The sequence below is a fragment of the Mustela nigripes genome, chromosome 6 (assembly GCF_022355385.1).
Source record: "Mustela nigripes isolate SB6536 chromosome 6, MUSNIG.SB6536, whole genome shotgun sequence".
NCBI classification, from domain to species: Eukaryota; Metazoa; Chordata; class Mammalia; order Carnivora; family Mustelidae; genus Mustela; species Mustela nigripes.
In genome coordinates, this window is record NC_081562.1 from 5,851,569 (window position 1) to 5,873,239 (window position 21,671).

Below are 21,671 nucleotides of genomic sequence, written 5' to 3' on the forward strand. Positions count from 1 at the left end.
GGGGGCAGGGGCACTGAGAAGACCTGGAACTGCCGTGGGTTTGCACTTGGAGCCTGGGAAGTATCTGCAGCGTGGTACCAGGCAGTCTTGCTTTGTAATGTGGTTGGCTTCGTCAGAGACGGAGAGGAAGCTGCAGGCGGTGAGCCGAGTGGTCAGCTCTGGTAGGAAGCTTGGCTGTGGGGGCGAGTCCCTGTGACGGGGGAGGAAGTGGGATGAGGGGCCAGCCTCCGACAGGGGTGTGTGTGGCGAGGCCAGCCTGTGGGTGCAGAGGCCTCTTGAGTGGCGGCAAGAAGCGGATGGGGTTCTGAATGCCCGCCCGTGTTCTGTGAGAGGGAAGGGGGATGGTCGGAGAGCAGGAGTGCAGGAGCCTTTGGGGGAGAGCTGGGGAGAGGCAGTGAGGGGGACCCCCCGCCACCCCTAAGAGGTGGCCTTCTCCGCAGCATCCAGCAGAGCGCTCGTAACTGTGGCGGAGGCAGTGTGTGAGGCAGAGGGTGGTGTTTTCACCAGGCAGGTGTGATGCTGCTCGTCCCCATGGTGCCATGAGGGTAAGAGGGGTGAAGACAGGGCGCCGGGCAGCCCGGGACGGAGGAGAGAGGAGGTGTGGTAATGAGCAGGGTTTGTCTCATGAAAGACAACTCCGTCTTACTGCCCCTTCAATTTCTGTTGACCTTTGCCATTCATAGGAATACTAGCCCCAAGGAAGAAGCATGATTTTTATAGTTACTGAAGGAGGTTCTGTGGTTACAAATGGGAATCGTTTGAAAGTAAACGCTGGGGAGCAAACAGTGAGGAGGTGTCTGGGTGTCCGAGTGAGGGAAGCTTTGTTGTGTGTCCACTGCTCTTTTGGGTGCCTTGATACCTAGTGAGGCTTTTGAACAACCTTCCGGGGGCCCAGCCTTGTCTCTCCCTCTACACATCACTGGCAGGTGGTCTGCCGGCCTCACCTTGAACTTCAGGGACAACACTTACTGAGGATTCCTTCCCGGTATCGCAAAGCTTGAATTTTAGTGAGTTTTTCTTTGTGTAAAGTCATGACCCATTCCCTTGAAACATGAACCCATGTTTGTTGGGTGAAGGAGGAATATGATATCTCAGTCCCCAGTACAAATACATGCCCCTTAAAACGCACATGCCGAAGTTGTTTCATAGAAAGAAGGAGCACTCAGCTCCATCACCACGAGGTCTCCTCCAACCTGTCACCCGACTTGATGATATGTTGGTTGAGACATTCAGTCACTTGGCAAATATTTGAGCATCTACTTCATGCTAAGTACTGGGGATACAAAGATGAAAACCTGTAATTCTTGCCTTTAAAGTTTATGTGTCATAAATGTCTCTGTGCTATTTTACTCAGCTTTTTCACTTGGCCCACATTTGAACATAAAATGATTTACCTATTTGTCCTTTAAAATGACTGTGTGGTGTCTGCTGTGTCCATTCGCCATTGTTTTCTCAGTTGGTGAGCATTGACTTGTCTCTAGTCCTTGCTGTTATAAATATCACTGGGATGAACATTTTGTTCAAGCTATGTTTTTCTTTTGAGTTTATTTTCTTGGGGCATATTCCCCAGGGTGGGACTGCCGGGCCAGAGGTTGATAACTCTCTTGTTCTGTATTTCCAGATTTTTCCATGAAGCCTATCAGCAATGTTAGAGTACATTGTATTTTGCTATAGCCCCACCCAAACTGGCATTACCCTTCTAATTTTTCATATTTTTACAAGTTATTTCCATTTTTAAAGGAAGCCGTGCTTTTCCCCGCCACCCGTTAATTTGTTGTGTTGGATTGGCTAAGTTATGCAGCATTAACAAGCGACCCCCAAATCTGAGGCGTAACATAATACACATGTCTTACACTCTCTCTGCATGTCCCTCTCCGCATGTGGGGTGTTGGGGGTGCAGTTCTACACAGTCCCATCGGGGCCAGGCCGATTCAGAAGGCTTCCCTTTCCTGTAGCTGTGAGGTGATCCTTCCCAAAGGATGACAGGCGGAAAAGAAAGGGCCAGGTGCTTTGAACAAGGCTTTTCACTAGGAGAGTGGCCTGGCTTAGCAGATGGAACTTCTGTGAGCATTCCTGAGATGCCCCAGCCATCTTTTCTCCTGTGTGTGCATCTCTGGCAACTTCTTTGTGTAGTGGGTTAGGATCCTTGGTCTTCATATGAGTCCTTAATATATTCTGAGTAATAAGATCTTTATCAGTTGTGTTGAACCCATTTTTCTTTCTTTGCTTTTCACATTACATTTTATTGTGCAGAGGTTTGTCATTACATAAGTCTTGGGCACATCCATCTTTTTCTGTCTTTTGTTTCTTTAATATCACAAGTTTATAATTTTCTTTTCTTTCTTTTCTTCTTTTTTAAGTAGGCTGTAGGCCCATTGCAGGGCTTGAACTCATGATCCTGACAGTAAGGGTCGCATGTTTTACTAACTGAGCCAGCTAGGTGCCCCTACAAGCTTATCATTTTCATAAAGCCAGAGAATAAACTATTTCTTTGAGTTGCTTAAAATAGATTTTTATTTGCCTCCGAACGAGACTTTACCTCCTACCACTATATAACGTCAGGTGGTTTTAATCTAAGTTAACTTTGGTCTCTGGTGATACCTGTTTGTTCTGCAACATGGAAGAAATGAGACCACAACAGTACAACACCTCTTCCTGATAAAAACACGCAACAGAGTAGCACTAGAAGGGAGCTTCATTGGCATGATAAAGGGCATGAATGAGAACCCACTGGGTTGGGAAAGGAAAGACCAAAAGGACAAGGATGTCTGCTCTCTGTTCACACTGCCCTGGAGGCTCTACCCAGAGCAGTGAAGCAGGAAAAGGAAATGAAAGGCATATAAATTGGAAAGAAAAAATAAAACTATCTCTGTTTGCAGATAGCATGTCCTTGTATATAGAAAACCCTAAGGAATTCACTAATCTGTTAGAACTAATATCTGTGTTCAACAGGGGTGCAGGATATTAAGATCAACATACAAAAACAATGGTATTGCTATACACTAGCAATGAGTAATCCAAAGGAGTACGAGACTCACTTACTGAAAACTGTAAAAAACATTGTTGAGAGAAATTAAAAGTGACCTAAGTAAATGGACAGCTATCCCCCTTCCATGGACTGAAAGACTTGATGTGGTTAAGATGGCATCACTCCCCAAACTGATCTGCAGATTCAGCATGAATCCTACCAAAAACCTCAACTATCTCCCCCCTTTATTTTGTTTGGTAGAAATTGACATGCACATGCTAAAATTCTAATGGAAATGTAAGGTACCCAGAATAGTCAAAGTAACTTTGAAAAAAGCAGAACAAAATTGGAGGACTCACGCTTCCTAAGTTCAAAATTTTCTGCAAATATATAGTATTTAAGACAGCGTGATATTGGCTTATAGAGTAGACATATAGATCAGTGGGATAGAATTGAGAGAACAGAGTACAACTTGTATATGGTCGCTTGATTTTGGATGAGGGCACAAAGCCAGTTCAATGGGGGAAAGAACAGTCTTTCAACAAATAGTTCTGGGACAACTTGGTATCTACATATAAAAGAATGAATTTGGACCCCTGCTTTATACCAAATATAAAATTTAGCTCTAAGTGAGCCAGAGACGTCAGTGGAAGAGCTAAATCCGTAAAACTCTTGGAGGAAAGCAGGCACAGACCTTCCTCACTTTGGATTAGGCAACAGTTTCTGAAATATGACACCAAAACACAAGGGAGAAAGATAGATAAATTGGACTTTATCAAAATTAAAAACTTTTATGCTTCCAAGGATGCTATTAAGAGAATAAAAAGATAGCTCACAGAATAGAAGAAAATGTTGAAAAATCCTGTATCTGGTAAAGGACTTGCACCTAGAACAAACATAAAAGAACTCGATTAAAACTCAGCAACAAGGGCACCTAAGTAGCTCAGTCAGTTAAGTGTCTGCTTTGGGCTCAGGTCATGATCCCAAGGGTTCTGGATTCCAGTCCCTCATCAGGCCCCCTGCTCAGCGGGGGAGCCTGCTTCTCCCTCTGAGCCATCCCCCCACCCCGCACCACCGGTGTACACACACCCTCTCACTTGTGAAAATAAATAAATAAAATCTTAAAAAAACAAGAAAACAAACAACACCCCCACCCCAGCAATGAAAGGACAAATAACCCGATTAAAAACTGGGCAAAAGATCTGAACAGACACTTCTCTAAAGATGATATACAAATGGTCAAAAAGCATATTAGTTATTAGGGAAATGCCAGTCAAAACCACACTGGGGTATTACCTCACCCCTGCTGGGATGGCTGTGATCAGAAAGGGCAGCCACTGACTAGCGCTGGTGAGGATGTGGAAACCTCGGAACCCCACCCACTGCTGGGGGGTGTAAGGCAGTGCAGCTGCCTTGCCGAACAGTCTGGCTGACTGGGGGAAATAACTTTGGAAATGGTTCTTCAGAAAGCTGGGGAGTTGCAATTCCACTCCTAGGTATCTCCCCGAAAGAAATGAAGACATGTCCATGTAACGGGTTGTGCGTAAACGCTCACAGCAGCATTTATAATAGCCCCAAAGTGGAAATGACCCCAATGCCCATCAGCTTGGTCCTGGATAAACACGGTGTGCTCCAAACATATGACAGCACGGTATTTCGTGATAAAAAGGAACTCCGTCTGATAGGTGCTATGGCATGGGTGGCCTCGGAAGCATTGTGCTGAGTGAAAGAGGCCAGTCACGAGAGATCACACGCTGCAGGATTCCGCTGATGGGAAATGTCCAGAATAGGCAAATCCACAGAGACAGAAAGTAGGTGAGTGGTGGCCGGGGGGGTAGACGTGTGGGGACGGGGTGACTGTCAAAGGGTACAGAGTTTCTTTTTGGGGTGAGATGTTCTAAAATGGACTGTAGTGATGGTTGCACAGCTCCAAACATACTAAAGAAAATCACTGTGTACTCTTTAAATGGGTGAATTGTGTGAATTGTATCTCAATTTAAAAAAATAGGAAAACAGCAGAATTTCAACTACTTAAAACCATTGCTGCTCCCACAACCTCTTCTGGCCAAATAATGTCATCCCTTTGTATGTTCTTGAGATGCGTTTGGGTCGTTCTCATTTGTATAAACAAAATATTTTTCTGACCTTCCTAAGTTGTGGCTTCCAGGTTAAACAGAAAGTGTGGGAGGCAGAGGTGGAGGCAGAGGCGGAGGCAGGCGTTGTCGGCAGAAGGGAAGGGACTGGGCGGAGAGAAGACTGGGGCTGGCAGGTGCCCGTCTCCAGGCCCTGCTCATCTCCCTGTGCTCAGCGTGGGGCTGACATTCTGGTGCCACCACGTCCTGCCACTGACCTTGGTGACTCCTCGCCTGTCCTCCCCCCTTCCCACACATCTGTTCAAGGAGAAGTGGCAATCGAAGAGTGGAAGAGGGCCTGCCGAGCTGTAGGCCCCCCTGCGCGGCACCTTTGTTCTCACCGCCAGGAGCCAGTGTCATCTGGTCAGCAAGCGCAGGCACATACGGACCCTCTGCTGGGCAGGCTTCTGCACTTCAAGGTGAAGAAGATACGGCTTGCCCTTGAGCCGCTAGCAGTCTGATGATGATTGACGCCACAGTGCGTTTCCTTCCTGCCTTCTTGCATAGAAGATAAAAATCTGTTTTTGGAGTAAGCTGCTATCTGAATTACCAAGCAGTTAAGAAGGAATTTGAGTTTTTCTGCCAGCACTCCTTCTTTCCATTTGGTGCTGGTTTGACTGTGTCATAGATGACAGTGTAATAGGTAACATGTGTTGGGCTGATCACAGACGTCGGCCTCCTGGAGCCTAGTGGCCCCGGAGGAGCTCCCCTGCTGCAGCCTGTGCTGGGACACACGCCCGGGGCAAGAGTCCTGCTGGAGAAGTCTAGGGATCGTGTATGGTGGAGCATTCCCTGGTCTGCCCGCTTATCAAACGCCAGGCATCTGCAGAGGCCGAGAAAATATGCAAGCTCTAGGAAGTCAGGGGCTTATCTTGCTTGCTGTGGTCTCAGTCAGTCTCAAGACCTGTTTCTTGGTGAGCGAGGGGGTGAGTAGAGGGGCCGGCAGCCGGATGCAGTGACACCGTTTGTGCCGTGGTTGATGACAGTCCTTCTGGCTCCCAAGAGCCAGGCAGGTCTGGGAATGGGTCTCTCTCTTTTTATTTATTTATTTTTAAGATTTTATTTGTTTACTTGACAGAGATCACAAGCAGGCAGAGAGACAGGCAGAGAGAGAGGGAGGGAGCAGGCTCCCCTCTGAGCAGGGAGCCTGATGCGGGGCTCGATCCCAGGACCCTGAGGTCATGACCTGAGCCGAAGGTAGAGGCTTTAACCCACTGAGCCACCCAGGTGCCCCGGGTCTCTCTTTTAGTAGATGGGGAAGCTGAGGCTGTGCAGGTAAAAGCCACAGCGAGCACCGGAATTGGGGCTCTCGCACCATCATCCCCTCCCGTTCTTGTCCCACTCCAACCTGGACAGCAGAAGTGGCCCTGTTTCTCATCAGAGTGCCGCGCCCTGGGAGTGTATCTGGGCCCCGAGGCGGGTTGGCCCTGACGGGACCGTGGGGAGCAGAGGAGCTGGAATCTGGTGAGGCCTGCTTGAAGTAATTTCTCTTTCCAGTCTTCGGCCTGTTCCTGTATGTTTTCTTGCACTGCTGTTTGTATTCTCACATTAATATCAGACTTGCAAATGTGTCATTTTTGTCCTTTTTAAAGTAACTTTTTTATTTTTAAACCTGTGGAGCATCGAGTCAATATTTAGCTTTGGGAAATGTTGAGTGCGAGCCTCTGCGTTCCCAGGGTGCCCGCCTGCGGAGGGAGGCCTCACAAGGAGGACTGCAAGAAATCAGCCCCAGGCGCGGACCTGTCCGCTGACACATTTCCACTGCATAAGAAAAATGAGCTTGGGGGACACGGCTACATGCTCTTTGCTCCAGCTCCTCCTTAACTCGTGTGGGCGAACTCACAGCTGACGGGCTGGCCTGAGACCCGGTGACTTCGGGTCTTGCCGTCCTTTGCTGCCAGTTCTCCATAATCTGAGATTGTTTTTACTCAGAACAGGAAGAGCCACAGGGGCTGAAAAGGACCAGGAAGGGGCGGCCATCTGTTTGTTTTCTTTGAGGGATTAGGATGTAGAAGACACCAGAGGTAAAACATAGTCATTTTAAGAGTTGCTAGAGGACTCCAGATACAGTATTTTGAAATACTAATGTCTCACATTGAAAAGCTTTTCTCCTCTAACTGCTCTCTCTGAAATAAATAGATCTTAGGAAAAAAAAAAAAAAAGAAATGAGAAAGGATCACAGGTGAAGAAGGAAAGACTAGGAGAGAGGAGGTACAGGCTGAACTGTTATCCTTTCTCATTTCTTTTTCTTTTTCTTTTTTTTTAAAGACCCGTTTATTTTAGAGCAGGAAGAGCAGAGGGAGGGAGAGAGCATCTGAAGGAGACTCTGCTGAGTGTAGAGCCCAGCGTGGGACTTGAACCCAGAACCCTGAGATCTTGACCTGAACTGAAACCAAGAGCCAGCTGATTAACCGATTGTGCCACCCAGGCGCCCCACACTGTCTCATTCCTTGAGCACTTGTTTTGGGCTATACACAGATAAAGGGGCAGAACCCTGCCCCCATGGAATTCCTCACGGAGTAGAAGGACATCTGTGAGCCTCACAGAAGGCACGTGACAGGAGTGGTGACTTTTAACTTGGCCAGACTGGTGTGGGGGGGGAGATGGTGGCACCTAAAGGACTCTGGGGAATTGCCACGTGGCCTCTTGGGGCCGCATGTGTCTGTACACCTTCTGCTCAGTCTGTACACCCTCTGCTCTCCTTGACACAGTATATACTCGGGGAGCCCTTCCTAGAGGAAGAACTTCCTTATCCACTTCTGAAGCCTGCTCTGACAGAACAGCCGATTGTAAGATTTGAGTTCACTTCCTATAAGATAATCGGAAAGGAAAGGTCAAGCCTTTTAACACCTCCTTGCATGTTCCAAAGGTGGAAGCTTTATTAAGCATTTTTTGGCATCTGGGCTTTCCTTTCTTCTTCATGCCAGTTTTAAGAGTAAAATAAACAAAAACACCTTTCTCTGGATCCATCAGAACCATCTCGGTTTTCACTCTTAGGCCTTAGGAATGCACTGCTGAGTATTTGCGATTCGTATCATCTGTTCCTTGGTGAGCCCAGGAAACAGTTTAGAAACTAAACCCCTAGTGCAGATGGAGAGTGAGGGATTTCAGGAGACCCTGCCTGTGCTTACCTGAAGTGACTGCTTGAGTGCTGCAGCGCGGCGCACGTCCACCTTGCGTCAGAGGGTGTCAGTTCTTAGTGCTGTCGGTTTGAATCTAGCATTTAGCAAGATAATTTCGCTTTACTTTGCACGAGTGTGGGCAGGGGCTGGTGAGGACGTGATCTGGGGAAAGTCTGCTGGGTGAGAAGAGGGGAGCCTTCTGGAAGTGGGGGTCCAGGACCACTTAAGCAGGGAGGAGAAGCTGCTCCGGCTTCGTGTCTGTACAGCCGGCCGCAGACACTCTGGGACCCTCGTCAGTGCTGGGCTCTCCTGCCTCTTGGGGCTTCGTGGAGTCAGTGGGAAGGTCTTGGGGTCCGCGTCCCTGCTCCTTACCCACAGTGGGCCTCAGTCAAGTCTGGGTCGGTGGGGAGAGCCGAGCTCAGGAATTGCAGGGCGCAGTTGCTGCTGGCACATGGTCGTAGAATCACTGAGCCCGAGAACCTGGGCAGGAGGTCAGGGACGGATACTGGTGGCATCGAAGCTGAAAGACCGAGGTCGTTTTGTTTTATGCTCAAGATTCTTCCAGAACTCCTGCGTCATCGCTTCTGTTGCTGTCTGCCTGGTGGCGGCCACTGTCCCCTCTCACCGGGCAGCGCTGCCATGGCTGTATGACCAGGCACGCCTTCCTGCCCTCGGACTCCAGCTTCCTTTTGCCACGTGCCTTTCCCCTGGAGGCCCTCAGGGCCTTCAGCTTTGTCTCAGATGTCCCCTGTTCAATGAGACCTTCTCCGGCCACTCCACTTGAAAGTTCAGGCTCCTTTCTGCCTTCACCGTCCTCCCTTTTCCTCGCTGTGTTTCTCCACGCAGCAGCCACGCTGGCTTATTCTTTGTCAGTCACTTGCGCTAGAATGTGACACCCGGAGGCCGGGGCTCTTCTTCCGCTGCATCCCCTGTCGGACTCCCCAGCACCCAGAACGTAGTGCAACTGCACGTATTGAAAGAATGGAAAGCAGACAGAAGGTGGGTGGTATAAGGGACATATGCTAATTTAATGAAAAGTAAAACCCCCTTTTGATTGCTTTTATTTAATAAAAAAAAGTCCTCTTCATTTCTCGTTTAGACACAAAATGCACAATACACATTTTCACTGCAGACTTTGAACCAGTGCCCCAGATGGGCCCGAATCCATCCCGAGCCCGCACTCCCAGGCTCCCCTTAGCATGTCCAAGTTTAAATAGAACTTGAAGATCACCTACTTTAGGAACGAGGAAACCGAGTCCAAGGAGTCTTATACTAAGTGCAAGGTCATTCTGCTCCAGCTTCAGATGCACCAGAGCCAGGAAAGGGAACCAGCATTTATTTTCCGGCCCGGAGGAGACAGGCACGTCCTTGCTTCCTCTCAGCTAATCCTCATTCAGAAGCCCGCACGGTGCTCCTCCTCATCCCCATTTTATGAGTGTGTCCGAGGCACAGAGCAGTAATGTGATTTGCTGAGGCACATGGCTAATAAGACTCAGATGGCTGGGTTAGTCCCTTTCCCAGCCAGTGCTCGTGGGGACATCCCTGGAGCCCCGCCTGGGTGGCACAGGGAATCTCCTCCTTGGCGCTGGCGGCAAGCGTGTAGAACGTGCTTTCCAGATCTGTTTGATGCTGCTGTTGGTCGGTCACCTGTGTTTCCACTGGCTCAGTGTGTTCCAGCTGTCCTGCCGGGAGCATGTTCTCAGGTTGACTTTTGTCTCTGGGCAACACTTTCTCCTGCTCAAAGCTAGTGTGTGTGTTTGAGTGGTTCTCTTCGGGTTTTGGTAACAAATTCAGTTGAAATCTCAGTGACTATGGGGCTTGATGAATAATTTATGTTGCAAAAGATTTTAAAAGTAGTCCTAAACAAACAAAGCAAATTCTAAGAGATTACCTAAGTGCAGTTACTTCATTGAAACTGTCACCAAGTGGCAGCAAAGCTTGCTTTTTTTTTTTTTTTTTAAGATTTTATTTATTTATTTGTCAGAAAGCGACACAGTCAGAGAGGGACCACAAGCAGGGGGAGTGGGACAAGGAGAAGCAGACTTCCCTCCAAGCAGGGAGCCCGATGCGGGGCTCGATCCCAGTACCCTAGGATCATGATGTGAGCCGAAGGCAGACGCTTAACGACTGAACCACCCAGGTGCCCCGGCAGCAAAACTTTTAGCAAACAAGTTTTTCTGGTGCTCTGATTCCAGTCAGAATTGTAGATGAGTGTGTAGTTTGTCCAAAACAGGTCTTTTGGCACGGGGAAGAGTGGCAGTTTGCACAGGAGAATAATTATTTTCACATGAAAAAGAGAGAAGGACTGTAGTGAGTAGGGCAGGGGAAGGAGGGGAACAGGCTAGGGGGCAGGTCCTGGGCAAATGAGGAATAACATAGATACCACGGGACTGAGGTTTCCTTGAAATTCCCTCCCTGGTTCCATTCTTCCTTCAGTGACTATCTCTGAGCAGCTAAAGGTACTGTGGCAGGGACCAGGCTACCCCCCAGGAGCTAACAGCCTGGTTGGGGAAATAGGGATATAACCAAATAATGGCACAACAGAGGAACTGTACTGGGACAGTGGTGGGCAGAGGGTCATTGCTGGGGCTGGAGGCCCTCCTCGGAGGAGGTAACACTCAAACTGGGCCTTGCGGGATGGGTAGGAGTTGACAAGGACGGGCAGTCTGGGGCAGCAGTGCGCCACACCTGTGGTTGGAGCCTGGCAGAAGGCGGAGCTAGCCAGACGGGTAGGGCGGGCCAGTGCAGGGCCCCCCAGGGCTGAGATCTGTGGGCTGATTCCATGTGCCGGCCCTTGTGTGTGCCGCGACCACATTAAAAGGTGTGTAAGTGTAGTTAGAGGGTAGGCAGTGGAGCTGGGTCCCGAAAGAAGGAGGTGGGGGCGTGCACACACGCAGAAAGGGAAAGATGGTCACATATACAAAATGCCGTAAAAGGTTGTACGTTAGTGACAGAAATCGTGCTGTAGTTCCTTGTTTTGTTTTTAAGATTATTTATTTATTTATTTGACAGAGATCACAGGTAGGCAGAGAGAGGGGGGGAGCACGCTCCCCCCCACCTCCCCAGCAGAGAGCTTGATGTGGGGCTCAATCCCAAGACCCTGAGACCATGACCTGAGACAAAGGCAGATGCTCAACCCGCTGCGCCCCCCAGGCGCCCCTGTGCTCTCGTTCGGCATTTACTGGTATTTGAGCTCTCAGTATAGCACACCCTGGGGCCTCAGTTACGCTCTTTGGATTTATCTTATGAAATAAATAAAGCCTTATTAAAAAGCTCAAGAAGATTCTCTCATCATGAATATACATTTCTATGCTCTCATCAAACTCTAAAACATATAAGGTCTTATTCATACCAGCTTGCTGGTAAAATTAGAGAAAAATTTCAAAGCGTCTTTTTACTTTCTTTGTCCCGCGTTTCTCCAGTAGGGAAAAAGACTGGGAGACTGTCAAAGAACTGGCTGTTCTCATAGGATTCGAGGAGAACAGTGTGAGTCATTGTAGCTTTTTGCTGGTATTTTAGTATCCGGTTTATTTTTAAACAGTTTTGTGCAACTGGAGTTTCTTCCGTGGTTTCTGTTACCATGGCTCCATAATATTTCCTCAGATCTGCTTGTTCATCCTTTCACACACTCCAGCATCAAATTTATAATTCCTTAGAATATGAATATCTTATTTATGATATCCAAGAATGTTTCTCCAGCTGCAATAGCATTTTGCTCCAAAGTAGAAAAGTTAGTTGTTTTTCCTTATCAGAGACGTTGGGAGAAGAGAGGGTGTGGTTCTGTGAAGGATAGTGCAGTCAGTGGGGGGTGGGGGGTGGCCGGGGTTCTTAGGAGGCTCCCACTGGTGGTCTAAGCAGAGGACCAGTGTCAACTGTGTGGAAGCACTTCCCCTTTAGAGTCCATAGTTGGAGATACAGGGTGGGCAAGTTGCCATGTTTGCTTGGGACATGCTGGCATTGGATGTTTTGGCCCAGAGATCCAGCACACTCCTGGTTCTTGGTTCTCCTTCAGTGTGACTACGTGTGCTCTCACTGTATTTATTCATTTATTTTTAGACTTGATGGAGGCTTCCACCCTGGGAAGGGCTCTTGTTTTTAAGAATCTGCAGTCAGGAGAAACAGTGCTGGTCCTGGCAGTCAAATGCCCTCTCTTCCTGGCATTTAGGATTATTCAGGGAGATACTTTCCTGCATTTCCTTGCTTTGAGGAATGTGTATTTCTTAAAGGATTGTTTAGGATTTAAAAGAAAGTGCCAGAGTAATACAGAATCCTAGAGATAGTTTGTTTCCAGTCTCTTAAAGTCTTTGCTGCCTTTCACTTTTCAGGGCTAACCATCTTTCCTCTGACACATAAATGTGGTATCAAACTAGGTTCTGGGTGGGGTACTTGGGTGGTTCAGTCCATCAAGCCTCTGCCTTTGGCTCAGATAGTGATCCCAGAGTCCTGGGATTGAGCCCCACATTGGGCTCCCTGCTCACTGGAGTGTCTGCTTCTCCCTCTGCCTTCTTCCCCCCACTTGTACTCTCCCTCTCTCTCAAATAAATAAAACTAAAAAAAAAAAAAAAAAAAAAACCAAAAAAAACCCCAAAACCCAACTAGGTTCTGGGTGTGTGTGAGGTTCGTTATAGGGGACAGTCTGGCCAAATGTTTTTAAAATTCTATAAATAAAAATGTTGACTCAATGACAGAGCAAGTCCTAATACTTGAGAATTTAAAGTATGTTGTAACTGACTGGGCCATTGGCTCCTACCACAGTTGCTTTCTGTGATTCAGACAGGACCCCTTTATAAACAGCAAAAACATACAGAACTGTGGTTCCGGGTACCCCGGAGGCTGCCCAGGAGGCTCCAGGTGGGAAGGTCTTCTGAGTGACTAGACAACTGGCATTGTAGAAGAATTTACTTTTTTTTTTTTTTTTAAGATTTTTATTTATTTATTTGATAGACAGAGAGAGATCACAAGTAGGCAGAGAGGCAGGCAGAGAGAGAGGGGGAAGCAGGCTCCCCGCTGAGCAGAGAGCCCGATGTGTGGCTCGATCCCAGGACCCTGAGATCATGACCTGAGCCGAAGGCAGAGGCTTAAACCAATGAGCCACCCAGGCGCCCCAGAAGAATTTACTTTTTAAGAATCACTGAAAAATTAAGTGTTGCTGTTAGCTCAAGAAACGTTTTGTGGTTAGTCATTTGAGTAGTCTTTTTTTCTTTTCCGTGTAACCCAAGAGATGTCAGTATGTGGCTTCATGAGTGAAATTTGTTAACAACAGAATGTTACTGTTAAGATCTTACAGATCTTGTAGGGTGGTGGTATTGGAAGGTGGGGCTGGATGAGAGGATGGTCAGGGAGACTCTGAGGACCTCTGGTCAGAGGCCCATATAGTGCCAGGGAGCTGGCGATGCATTGTCTTATGAAAGAGCATTCTGGGGAGAGCAAACAGCATGTGCAAAAGTCCTGAGGCAGGGATGGGCTCCGTATGTTTGAGAAACAAAGGGAAGATCATTGTGGCCAGAGCAGAACAGGGCCAGTCAGTGAAGGAGCGTGGAAGAGGTCAGGCAGGGGCAGGTCAAGATGGGACTTGCAGCAAAGGCAAGGAGTTAGGGTTTAACTCCGAGTGTGGTGGGTGTTGAGCAGGGAAGTGACATGATTTAAGTATTTAAAAAGGTTGCCCTGAGGAGACTAGAAATTGAAAGAGTGGGTTTTCTGATCTACCTAATATTGGGCTTCCCTAAGAAAACATTAAACTTTTGTTTGCATTTTAACTTTGGAGTTTTAGAGTCACTAATACCACCTGCATTCTTTGTGTCTGGGATTCTATGAAGTTTTCTGGGCTCTTTTTTTTTTTTTTTTTTTAAGATTTTTATTTGAGCTAGAACGAGAGAGAGGAAGAGCAGGCAGGGGGAGCAGCAGGCAGAGGGAGAAGCAGACTCCCCGCCAAGCAGGGAGCCCAATGTGGGGGCTCGATGTGGGGCTCATTCCCAGGACTCCAGGATCATGACCTGAGCCGAAGGCAGATGCTTAACCAACTGAGCCACCCAGGCACCCCTTCTGAGCTCTTTTTGGAGAGGGGCTGTGTCAGTAAGCAACACTCTGGTCTCTGCATAGTCTGGTCAATTTAAAAATGTCCCTGTTAGTAGTGCATAACATTGTTCTCAATTTAGCCAACAGCTGGAGGGTTACAAGTCATGAGAAACTCATCAAGGTTAAACCACACGGGGACTTTTGTATAGAAATGTGACCCCAGTTCCTCCTTCCTTGCTCACTGTTCCTGTTTCAAGGTGGGCACCCGGCCATGCTGTCTAGCCCTCCGAAGACTGGGTGCTCTCACTGACCCTGACTGGCCTGTGCTCCCTTCCTGCCCTCCCTTCTTGCCTCATCCCGCCCCCACCCTTCCTCAGGATTCTTCTGTCTTGGACATCTTGCCCTTACCCTGTGCACCTGCCTCATTCCCGCAGGCTCCTCAGGACTCCGCTTGTGGCCCCGGGAAGCCACTGTGTGATTCCGGCCTTCCTCAGCGCCCCGGTGGAGAGCAGCTGCTCCCGCTCATGACTGAGGCATGCCATCCGCCAGCAAGGCCAAGGAGTAATGTCAGTATCAGTTTCCCTTTCTGGGTGAGGAAGCCGAGGCTCCAGAGTTGAAGTCACGTGCCCATGGTTATCTAGCTGGTGTGCGGCGGGGCTGGGGTTGTGCCTAGTTCATCCCCCCCTGTCACATATCTCTGCCCTGTTTACACTGGGCTCCCTGCCAGCTCTGGGGTACACCTGTGAGTAAGGCAGGCAGGGCTTGCGGGTGTGTCGCCCCCAGCACCCTAAGCTGTTCGAGCAGGCGTGCTTCCAGAACAGGACTTCTGCCCAGGTGCTCAGCGAATGCCGAAGGAGTGAATGCGTGCACACGTGCATGCCTGTTGACATTGTCCCCTCGTGGGAGTCCCAGCTGGAGTGCTGTCCCTGTCTCGCTTACATCGTCCACCTCTGCCTCTTCTCGGAGTTTTCCATTGCCATGTCTCACCGAGGGAGACAGGGTGGCCTGACAGTGAAGGGGCAGGCTCAGGGGCACCTGACCCAGGTCTGAGTCCCTGCTTCGCCACCTGCTACCTGTGTGGCTTTGGTCAAGTTATTGAAACACTTGTGTACCTCATTTCTTCGTGTGTAAAGTGGGGATGATCGTAGTAGCTACCTCTTGGGGCCGTTCTGAGAGTGACGGGTGCTGCACCTAGGAAGCACTTAATAAATACTGACTGTTACTGTGAATTCTGCTGTGTGGTGGGGACAGGTACTGAGCCCCACTCAACTCCAAGGGCACTGTCAACCCCTGACCACCCACAGCATGCTGTCTGGCACTGGGTCAGGGCCTGGCACGTGTCAGATGAGGGAATGTCCAGGGAAGAGTTCCACCCACGTGGTGCATCTTGGGGCTGTGGGGCCAGGATCCCATGAGACCCTGGTGAGAAATAGGACTGCCGGGACTGTGGTCAGCTTTTGGCCATGTTGCCCTGGCCTTTCTCCGACCTGTCCCCAGTTTGACAACTTCCTTTGACTCGTCCTCCTCCACTGTTCCTTCCACTCACTGCATCCACCATCACCCCCTTTTCCCAAATGCATCCGGTAAGTTCTTTGCTGCATCTGCTGTAGCCTCAGTAGTGATGTTTCTAAATTTATTAATTTCATGCTTTTAATCAAGGAAGCCCATGCAAATACATTTAACTTACAAAGACTATAATATACCAGGAACTTGAGTATTAGTTCACATTAAAGTCCTGAAGCCCGTCTGACTTCTCATTAGAAGCCACTGTATTATGCATGTGGCATCTGTCTCTAAGGAATATCAGTAAGAAGTAAAGTATACTTATTTCAGGGAGACGTTTACTTTTGAATTTGAGCTGTCAGAATCTTGCATTTTGTAATGTTTAAATTCTCCCATTGATTCAAACTAAAATGAAAGAATGAATAGTCCAAACCACCAAAGTGTTTTTGTTTTTATCAGCATGCTGTTTATTCTTTTAAGGTGACCACTTAGAGACTTCCAAAAACATTTTTGAAACATTTCAATAAGTTTAAAAGTAAGTCACTTTCAAAATTTGTTTCTTTAATAAGGTGTCCTGTTGTTTAGTGAGTAGGAAGGCGGGCCTCCATCTGCTTTTGGGTCTGGATTGAGTGGGCGTCTCACCTGTGCCAGGCTCCGAGACAGGAGGACACGAAGCCCCCCAGCACCCTGAGTGCTGGGTCCAGAAGAGGGGTCTGGGTGGTGAGCCTTGGTGCTGCTGTGTGTTCTCCTTGTGAAGCTGGGAGCAGAGGAGAGATGGTTATTTCTGCTACCTAATGCCCGGGGCGGCATCCCAGGGGCTGGCAGTCAGACCAGTTAGACTCCCACTTCCTGTCTCATTGTATTGAACAGGGCTCAAGGCCCAAGGACTTTTGTATTCAGTACAAATGACTTTGTGCTATGATTGGGCTACAGAAATAGATACCACATGGTCCTTGCCCTCAGGCACCCTTTGTCTCCTGATTGAGACAGATCCTTGCATGACTGTGTCCACCTAAGGTTGGATGGAGTGGGTACTGCAGGAGAGGAACGTGCTGTTCAGAGCAGCCCGGGCTGCAAAGCTTACTTTTTTTTTTTTTTTTTTTTAAGATTTTTTTTATTTATTTGACAGACAGAGATCACAAGTAGGCAGAGAGGCAGGCAGAGAGAGAGGAGGAGGAGGAATCAGGCTCCCCGCTGAGCAGAGAGCCCGATGCGGGACTCGATCCCAGGACCCTGGGATCATGACCCGAGCCAAAGGCAGCGGCTTAACCCACTGAGCCACCCAGGTGCCCCTGCAAAGCTTACTTTTGACTGGGAATAAAGGAAGGCTTCGTGGAAGAGGTGTGACATTTGATTATGACCTTGAAGAATAATTAGTATCTTACCAGTCGTCCATGATGTGGTTCTAAGGAGAAGGAATGATGTGGAGGGAGGTGTGAGGGCCCAAAAGGACTGTGCTGTCCTGGGCCCTGGGGGGGGTGATGGGAGGGGCTCTGAGGCCTAGAGTCCTGCATTGTCCCCGTTGGGAGTAGGTCATCCTCTGGAGAGCTCGTCGCAGAACTGGCAAGATGTCCCCAGTCACATGGCCAGTGTGCGCTCCATTCTAGAAGGTGGACTGGCTAACCTTGTGAGAAAACCTTGAGGAATCGCTGTGGGATTCAGAGATGCTCTCTCTTCTGCCTGCAGTTCCGAAGCAGGCTCACTGCTCTCACCTAATGCTCCCCAATCTCCTGACTCCCCTCCCAACCCCAAGTTGTCATTGTGCCTAACCTCCCAGCACCTGTGGCAGGGGGGTCTTCATTGAGGAGCCTGGGACCTAGGGTCAGAGTGCCTGTCACAGCATATGTGACAGTCATGCCTCTTTTTACTCATTTTGTAAAATGCACATGTTAATTGCTGTCAACTTCCCCTTTAAACAGTAGCATTCCTATATGAGACCTACAGCACAGATGACATCCTGGGTCCCAACACTGTTCAGTAACTTCTGTGATGTGGAAATGCTCAGAAAGCAAGGGCTCTGTGTTGACTGAGGTATGTTTTGCAGTGAGCCCCTGGGAACAGGTTCAAGCTGGACTTTGGGGTCCAGGTGAGACTGTCCTCCCTGAGGGGGGCTGTGAGGCTCAGATCTGGTAAAGGAGGAAAGCACTCTGTAGCCATGAAGGTCGCTGCAAGCAGGCGCTCTTAAAACAACTTGGCTTTAATCCACTTGAGTTCTCCCACAATCTCTTGCCAGTAGGAGGCTCTTCTGAAACATTTTAAGCTCAGAAAAATTTAAGAGTTGAATTCCACACTCTCTAGTATCAGTAGTGGGATGCTGAGAAGTTGCCCAAGGTCCCAGCTGTTTAATGGCAGATTTGGGCTGAGTCTTCCAAACATTGGCCCTGAGAGCCTTCAGTAAGAGTGAAAATGGCTTCTAAATCATCAGAAATTAAGTTTTGTTCAGTATAGTTTCATTGGGTTTATTTGGGGCATGTGAATACGTGTGTGTGTGTGTGTTAAATTGGCATTCCTGGCAGGGTGTACCCAGTGATTCCCTGAACCACACAGATTAACCACCACCACCAACACTGCCTCCTTTCTTGCCTCTTGAAGGGATCATGTTCAGACATTCACACCGTCCCACTGGTTTGAAGGACACTGGTCCTCCACGTGTGGATAACCGGTTGTTTGCGTCAGTTCGGCTAGACTGAGTCCCGAATCCTCCCAATACTTAATACATTAAAGGCATTTCTTACTTAGAATTTTATAAAGGTTTATTTACTTGAGGTTTCTTAAAAAGAAACAAAAACCCCAAGCAGTCTGATTTCTATATTTATGCAGTAAGACAGGAGAAGCTCGTCTCCCCCCACAGCTGAAGCCTCCTTTCCACGTGAGCTCGCTCTTTGACTGTCCCTTCTCCGTCTGTTTCTTACTTATGAGCAGTACTGTGTAATATTCATGTGACTGTCTCCTGAAATACTCTGATTCACCATGTGAAACGGATAGGTCCCCCACAGGCAGCAGCATTTTTCTGCCAGGGTGTGTCCTGGGGGTCATCCTTTCTCATGGGCGTGTGGTCTGCGCCTGAAATGTGGATGGAAGAGGCCAGATTGAAATCTTGCTTTTCAAACCGTAGCCGGAGGTTCACGGCTGTCGTGAGAGCACATGAGCCCATGAAGCAGCGGGACAGAAATGGGTTGGGCCCCCTTCTTGGTTCTGACTAGGAAAGACACAAACCCCGGAGATCAGGCTATGAGGGCTTGGGCAGTCGTGTGGGACCACAGAGTGACTTGACACAGCCGTCAGGAGCGACAGGAAGAAGACCTGGACAGCCAGGGAAATGCTTGCTGTGCTGCTGAGAAAAGCAGACCGCAGGATGGCTCGTGGGCCGTGACGGCCGCACAGACAGACCGCAGGTGGCAGGGGAGAGGAGCGCGAGTGATGAGAGCGAGGGTGGGCGGTGGAGCCCGGGTGATTGGGACAGCCCTGTGCCAGCCAAGGGAGGGGACACCGGGCCAGACCCTGGGGCAGGCTCGGCAGTGAGCGCTGGCTGTGAGAGCGCAGCTAGAGAAGGACCCTCGCAGCAGGGGCTGTGCCACACCAGTGGCAGCGGGTGTCTCTCGGACTGTGGGAGAGCTTCCCTGTTTTCCTCGAGCCCTCTCCAGCATGGCTTCCTCTGTGGGAGGAAGAGAGCTGCTCCAGGCATGGACTAAAACAAAATAAGAGGCGCCTTCCCCCACTCTGTCTCTCTTCCCAGCTGTGATACTCCTGACGCCGGGCCCTGTTTGCTTTGAGCCAAGCGGCTGTGTGTCCCTGGTTAGTGTCCCCCTCTGTGTCCCGTGGAGTTCCTGCGATGCCCCTACTTCTCACCAGTACTTGCTTTAGTTTACAGCATGTCGCTCGGTGCCCTGAAGTGCTTGGACCCCTCTCTGCTCGTTTCAGGGATGGTGTCCACAGCCGCCCCAAGCCGTCTGCTTGTGGTGCTTCTGGAGAATCCTTCCCTCCCTGTCCCGGCCTGGGACCTGCCAAGCCGTTGGCCTCCGTGTCCTTCCCCAGAGGGGACAGCTGTTAAAACCAAGCATCCTGCAGCGCACAGGCAGCTTTCCGTTGCTGCAGTCTGCGCACGACAGTGTTCCGGAGATGCGAGTCCCTTTATGTGCTGATCTCTATCTCTTCCTTTGAGCACAGTTCACTTTTCCAGATGAAATCACTGGAAACAAAATAGGCTGTGCCAGATATTTAAGCTACTTTAAAAAAAAAAAATGTCCCAGCTTTGTTCATGGTGCAAAGCAGTGTATTACCTCAGGCCTTGCTCCCTGAGCGCCCACTACAGGGGAGGCCGTTAGAGAGCTAGAGAGAAGCAAGAGACCCTGTCCTTTCTCGCAAGGAACTGATTGGGCATACGGCAATAGTCTGAGCCAAGGCTGGAGGCAGAGAGGACCTAGGGGCCCATGGGCCCCACAGGTGGTCCAGCCCAGGCAGGTGAGCCCCAGAACGGCTTCCTGCGTGGCTGGCGGTAGTCAATCGGGAACCGAGCCGCACACACCCCCCTCGGCCCCCACTATGGTTGTAAACCCATTTGTGGTTTAGTTTATATACGCAGGGTTAGTTTATAAAAGAATTCTAACCACTGGAGTTAAAACATCACAATAATGCTCCAGTTACTTTCCACCTGTGGATGGGTCTTCATTCTGCATGAATCAAACCCGCCGAGACTTTTCTTTTCTTTCTTTCTTTTTTTTTAAGATTTTATTTATTTATTTGACAAAAATCACAAGTAGGTGGAGAGGCAGGCAGAGAGAGAGAGAGAGAGCAGGAAGCAGGCTCCCTGCTGAGCAGAGAGCCCGATGCGGGGCTCGATCCCAGAACTCTGGGATCATGACCTGAGCCGAAGGCCGAGGCTTAACCCACTGAACCACCCAGGCGCCCCCCGCCGAGACTTTTCAATTCAACTTTTCTCATCCTGAATCCATCCAGCAAGTTTTTACCTGAGTACTGCTCTGTGGTCAGACCTTGGGTGCTAGGACTACAGCAGGGGACACAATAGAGAAAAATCCCCTGCCCTCCCAGAGCCTACGTTCCAGACAGGAAAACAGAGAATAGACAAAGAACAAAAGGATCCAGTAAATGACAGAACTCGCTGGAAGGAAATAAGTGCTTGAGGGAGGAAAAATAAAGTAGAGAAGGTCTGGGAGTGTGAGAGCTCCTGGTGATGGGGTGGGTACCAGAGGGGTCAGCCCTTGGGGGTTCCCCTGGCATCCTGTCTTGAAGCTGTGGGGCAGCACAGCACAGGGCGCCCTCCCTCCGTTCAAGCCCAGGCCACTAGTGAAACAAAAAGGGGCATTTTTATTAACTAGTTTTTGTATTGTAAAAGTGTCGCATGCCGATAGTCACAATCCTCATGGTTTAGAAGGTTATGAGGTGAGCTGTAAAGTCCCCTCCTCACCCCCAAGATACCCCCTAGAGCAAATCAGAGGCCTCAGTGGGACTCTTTGTGCAGGGGTGCACTTTGGTGGACTCCTGATTGTTTGTTTTTTTTTTTAAGATTTTTATTTATTTATTTATTTGACAGACAGCGATCACAAGCAGGCAGAGAGGCAGGCAGAGAGGGTGAGGGGAAACAGGCTCCCTGCTGAGCAGAAAGCCCGATGCAGGGCTCCATCCCAGGACCCTGAGATCACAACCCGAGCCGAAGGCAGAGGCTTAAATCACTGAGCCACCCCGGCGCCCTACCTGATTGTTTTTTAATGCCAGTGTGTCACACTCTTGTACCATGCGACACCCACTGTTCCTATTTGAGAGGTGGGAACGTCTTTTGTGGCTGTACACACAGTTCCCTTCCTTCTGTCTCCTCTAGCTGCCCCTGTGCCTTGGAGAAGTGTGCCGGCATCTTCGATTCTTAAAGGACAGTGAGTAGTTTTCAGTGTTCTTTCTTTTTGTTGCTCTTACCAA

General features: G+C 49.2%; 1 protein-coding gene across 8 annotated transcripts in view; it reads left to right on the forward strand.

The window, feature by feature from the left end:
- PACSIN2 (protein kinase C and casein kinase substrate in neurons 2) overlaps nt 1–21,671 on the forward strand; it is a 134,189-nt gene that overhangs the window by 63,103 nt on the left and 49,415 nt on the right. Inside the window, exon 2 of one of the 8 annotated variants that reach the window (XM_059401851.1) lies at nt 14,672–14,803. The exons of 6 other annotated variants lie outside the window; for them this stretch is intronic. The gene's annotated coding sequence lies outside the window, so the exon portion shown is untranslated. Of the gene's footprint in view, nt 1–14,671; nt 14,804–21,671 lie in introns of those variants that run through there. One more of the 8 variants, XM_059401850.1, reaches the window with a different exon arrangement.